Here is a 6,133-nt window from a genome sequence, read left to right on the forward strand (position 1 = left end):
CATTCCTCGCGCCCTCACATTGACAAATAAACACAGAAATAGCGTCCCTATGAAAAACTATTAATTCTATGACGTCTCCTTCTAAATCGAGGAACGTTTCTATGGAAACGACAGGATTTTCTTTTGGGATAGGGCTATCTCCTTTCCGATGCACAATTCCTTCTTTACTGCATTCCTCGCGCCCTCACATTGACGATTAAACACAGAAATTGCGTCACTATGAAAAACTATGGGTTCTATGACGTCTCCTTCTAAATCGAGGAACGTTTCTATGGAAACGACCGGATTTTCTTTTGGGATAGGGCTATCTCCTTTCTGATGCACTATTCCTTCTTTACTGCATTCCTCGCGCCCTCACATTGACGAATAAACACAGAAATTGCGTCACTATTAAAAACTATGGATTCTATGACGTCTCCATCTAAATCGAGGTACGTTTCTATGGAAACGACAGGATTTTGATTTGGGATACGACTATCTAATTTCCGATGCACTATTCCTTCTTTACTGCATTCCTTGCGCCCTCACATTGACGAACAAACACAGAAATTGCGTCCCTATGAAAAACTATGGTTTCCATGATGTCTCCTTCTAAATCGAGGAACGTTTCTATGGAAACGACAGGATTTTCATTTGGGATACGACTATCTAATAGCCGATGCACTATTCCTTCTTTACTGCATTCCTCGCGCCCTCACATTGACGATTAAACACAGAAATTGCGTTACTATGAAAAACTATGGGTTCTATGACGTCTCCTTCTAAATCGAGGAATTTTTCTATGGAAACGAAAGGATTTTTTTATAGGACCTGACTATCTCCTTTCCGATTCACTATTCCGTGTTTACTGCATTACTCGCGCCCTCACATTGACGAATAAACACAGAAATTGCGTCCCTATGAAAAACTATCGATTCTATGACGTCTCCTTCTAAATCGAGGAACGTTTGTATGGAAACGACAGGATTTTCTTTTGGGAGAGGGCTATCTGCTTTCCGATGCACTATTCCTTCTCTACTGCATTCCTCGAGCCCTCACATTGACGAATAAACACAGAAATTGCGTCACTATGAAAAACTATGTATTCTATGACGTCTCCTTCTAAATCGAGGAACGTTTCTATGGAAACGACAGGAATGTATTTTGGGATACGGCTATCTCCTTTCGGATGCACTATTCCTTCTTTACTGCCTTCCTCGCGCCCTAACATTGACGAATAAACACGGAAATTGCATCCTTATGAATAACTATGGATTCTATGGTGTCTCAATCTAAATCGAGGAATTTTTCTATGGAATCGACAGGATTTTCTCTTAGGATACGACTATCTCCTTTCCGATGCACTATTCCTTCTTTACTGCATTCCTCGCGCCCTCACATTGACGAATAAAAACAGAAATTGCATCCCTATGAAAAGCTATGGATTCTATGATGTCTCCTTCTAAATCGAGGAACGTTTCTATGGAAACGACAGGATTTTCTTTTGGGATAGGGCTATCTCCTTTCCGATGCACTATTCCTTCTTTACTGCATTCCTCGCGCCCTCACATTGACGATTAAACACAGAAATTGCGTCACTATGAAAAACTATGGATTCTATGACGTCTCCTTCTAAATCGAGGAACGTTTCTATGGAAACGACCGGATTTTCTTTTGGGATAGGGCTATCTCCTTTCCGATGCATTATTCCTTCTTTACGGCATTACTCGCGCCCTCACATTGACGAATAAACGAAGAAATTGCGTTCCTATGAAAAACTATGGATTCTGTGACGTCTCCTTCTAAATCGAGGAACGTTTCTATGGAAACGACAGGATTATGTTTTAGGATGCGCCTATCTCCTTTCCGATTCACTATTCCGTGTTTACTGCATTACTCGCGCCCTCACATTGACGAATAAACACAGAAATTGCGTCCCTATGAAAAACTATGGATTTTATGACGTCTCCTTCTAAATCGAGGAACGTTTCTATGGAAACGACAGGATTTTCTTTTGGGATAGGGCTATCGCCTTTCCGATGCACAATTCCTTCTTTACTGCATTCCTCGCGCCCTCACATTGACAAATAAACACAGAAATTGCGTCACTATGAAAAACTATGGATTCTATGACGTCTCCTTCTAAATCGAGGAACTTTTCTGTGGAAACGACAGGATTTTCTTTTGGGATAGGGCTATCTCCTTTCCGATGCACTATTCCTTCTTTACTGCATTCCTCGCGCCCTCACATTGACGAATAAACACAGAAATTGCGTCACTATTAAAAACTATGGATTCTATGACGTCTCCATCTAAATCGAGGTACGTTTCTATGGAAACGACAGGATTTTCATTTGGGATACGACTATCTAATTTCCGATGCACTATTCCTTCTTTACTGCATTCCTTGCGCCCTCACATTGACGAACAAACACAGAAATTGCGTCCCTATGAAAAACTATGGTTTCCATGATGTCTCCTTCTAAATCGAGGAACGTTTCTATGGAAACGACAGGATTTTCATTTGGGATACGACTATCTAATAGCCGATGCACTATTCCTTCTTTACTGCATTCCTTGCGCCCTCACATTGACGAACAAACACAGAAATTGCGTCACTATGAAAAACTATGGATTCCATGACGTCTCCTTCTAAATCGAGGAATTTTTCTATGGAAACGAAAGGATTTTTTTATAGGACCTGACTATCTCCTTTCCGATTCACTATTCCGTGTTTACTGCATTACTCGCGCCCTCACATTGACGAATAAACACAGAAATTGCGTCCCTATGAAAAACTATCGATTCTATGACGTCTCCTTCTAAATCGAGGAACGTTTGTATGGAAACGACAGGATTTTCTTTTGGGAGAGGGCTATCTGCTTTCCGATGCACTATTCCTTCTCTACTGCATTCCTCGAGCCCTCACATTGACGAATAAACACAGAAATTGCGTCACTATGAAAAACTATGTATTCTATGACGTCTCCTTCTAAATCGAGGAACGTTTCTATGGAAACGACAGGAATGTATTTTGGGATACGGCTATCTCCTTTCGGATGCACTATTCCTTCTTTACTGCCTTCCTCGCGCCCTAACATTGACGAATAAACACGGAAATTGCATCCTTATGAATAACTATGGATTCTATGGTGTCTCAATCTAAATCGAGGAATTTTTCTATGGAATCGACAGGATTTTCTCTTAGGATAAGACTATCTCCTTTCCGATGCACTATTCCTTCTTTACTGCATTCCTCGCGCCCTCACATTGACGAATAAAAACAGAAATTGCATCCCTATGAAAAGCTATGGATTCTATGACGTCTCCTTCTAAATCGAGGAACGTTTCTATGGAAACGACAGGATTTTCTTTTGGGATAGGGCTATCTCCTTTCCGATGCACTATTCCTTCTTTACTGCATTCCTCGCGCCCTCACATTGACGATTAAACACAGAAATTGCGTCACTATGAAAAACTATGGATTCTATGACGTGTCCTTCTAAATCGAGGAACGTTTCTATGGAAACGACCGGATTTTCTTTTGGGATAGGGCTATCTCCTTTCCGATGCATTATTCCTTCTTTACGGCATTACTCGCGCCCTCACATTGACGAATAAACGAAGAAATTGCGTTCCTATGAAAAACTATGGATTCTGTGACGTCTCCTTCTAGATCGAGGAACGTTTCTATGGAAACGACAGGATTATGTTTTAGGATGCGCCTATCTCCTTTCCGATTCACTATTCCGTGTTTACTGCATTACTCGCGCCCTCACATTGACGAATAAACACAGAAATTGCGTCCCTATGAAAAACTATGGATTTTATGACGTCTCCTTCTAAATCGAGGAACGTTTCTATGGAAACGACAGGATTTTCTTTTGGGATAGGGCTATCGCCTTTCCGATGCACAATTCCTTCTTTACTGCATTCCTCGCGCCCTCACATTGACAAATAAACACAGAAATTGCGTCACTATGAAAAACTATGGATTCTATGACGTCTCCTTCTAAATCGAGGAACTTTTCTGTGGAAACGACAGGATTTTCTTTTGGGATAGGGCTATCTCCTTTCCGATGCACTATTCCTTCTTTACTGCATTCCTCGCGCCCTCACATTGACGAATAAACACAGAAATTGTGTCACTATGAAAAACTATGGATTCTATGACGTCTCCTTCTAAATCGAGGAACGTTTCTATGGAAACGAAAGCATTGTATTTTGGGATACGGCTATCTCCTTTCCGATGCACTGTTCCTTCTTTACTGCTTTCCTCACGCCCTAACATTGACGAATAAACACGGAAAATGCGTCCTTATGAAAAACTATGGATTCTATGACGTCTCCTTCTAAATCGGGGACCGTTTCTACGGAAACGACAGGATTTTATTAAGGCATACGACTATCTCCATTCCGCTGCACCATTCCTTCTTTACTGCATCCCACGCACCCTCACATTGACGAATAAACACAGAAATAGAGTCCCTGTGAAAAACAATGGATTCTATGACGTCTCCTTCTAAATCGAGGTACGTTTCTATGGAAACGACAGGATTTTCATTTGGGATACGACTATCTAATTTCCGATGCACTATTCCTTCTTTACTGCATTCCTTGCGCCCTCACATTGACGAACAAACACAGAAATTGCGTCCCTATGAAAAACTATGGATTCCATGATGTCTCCTTCTAAATAGAGGAACGTTTCTATGGAAACGACAGGATTTTCATTTGGGATACGACTATCTAATTTCCGATGCGCTATTTCTTCTTTACTGCATCCCACGCACCCTCACATTGACGAATAAACACAGAAATTGCGTCCCTGTGAAAAACAATGGATTCTATGGCGTCTCCTCCTAAATCGAGGAACATTTCTATGGAAAAGACAGGATTTTCTTTTGGGATACGACTATCACCTTTCCGATGCACTATTCCTTCTTTACTGCATGCCCTGCGCCCTCACATTGAAGAATAAACACAGAAATTGTGTCCCTATGAAAATCTATGGATTCTATGACGTCTCCTTCTAAATCGAGGAACGTTTCTATGGAAACGACAAGATCTTCTTTTGGGATACGGCTATCTCCTTTCCGATGCACTATTCCTTCTTTACAGCATTCGTCGCGCCCTCACACTGAAGAATAAACACAGGAATTTCGTCCCCATGAAAAACTAAGGATTCTATGACGTCTCCTTCTAAATCGAGGAACGTCTCTATGGAAACGACAATATTGTATTTTGGGATACGGCTATCTCCTTTCCGATGCACTATTCCTTCTTTACTGAATTCCTCACGCCCTAACATTGACGAATAAACACGGAAAATGCATCCTTATGAAAAACTATGGATTCTATGACGTCTCCTTCTAAATCAAGGAATTTTTCTATGGGAACGACAGGATTTTCTTATAGGATATGACTATCTCCTTTGCAATGCACTATTCCTTCTTTACTGCATTCCTCGCACATTCACATTGACGAATAAATACTGAAATTGCGTCCCTATGAAATTCTATTGATTCTATGACGTCTCATTCTAAATCGAGGAACGTTTCTACGGAAACGACAAGATTTTATTTTGGGATACGACTATCTGCATTCCGATGCACTATTCCTTCTTTACTGCATTCCTCGCACCCTCACATTGACGAATAAACACAGAAATTGCGTCCCTATGAAAAACTATGGATTCTATGGCGTTTCCTTCTAAATCGAGGAACGTTTCTATGGAAACGACAGGATTATCCTTTGGAATACGACTATCTAATTTCCGATGCACTATTCCTTCTTTACTGCATTCCTCGCGCCTTCACATTGACGAACAAACACAGAAATCGCGTCCCTACGAAAAACTATGGATTCCATGACGTCTCCTTCTAAATCGAGGAACGTTTCTATGGAAACGACAGGATTTTTTTGGGATACGACTATCTCCTTTCCGATGCACTATTCCTTCTTTACTGCATCCAACGCACCCTCACATTGACGATGAAACACAGAAATTGCGTCCTTGTGAAAAACAATGGATTCTATGACGTCTCCTTCTAAATCGAGGAACGTTTCTATGGAAACGACAGGATTATCCTTTGGCATACCCCTATCTCCTTTCCGATGAACTATTCCTTCTTTAATGCATGCCCTGCGCCCT

Source organism: Schistocerca cancellata, chromosome 1, assembly GCF_023864275.1.
Source record: "Schistocerca cancellata isolate TAMUIC-IGC-003103 chromosome 1, iqSchCanc2.1, whole genome shotgun sequence".
In the NCBI taxonomy this organism is placed as follows: domain Eukaryota; kingdom Metazoa; phylum Arthropoda; class Insecta; order Orthoptera; family Acrididae; genus Schistocerca; species Schistocerca cancellata.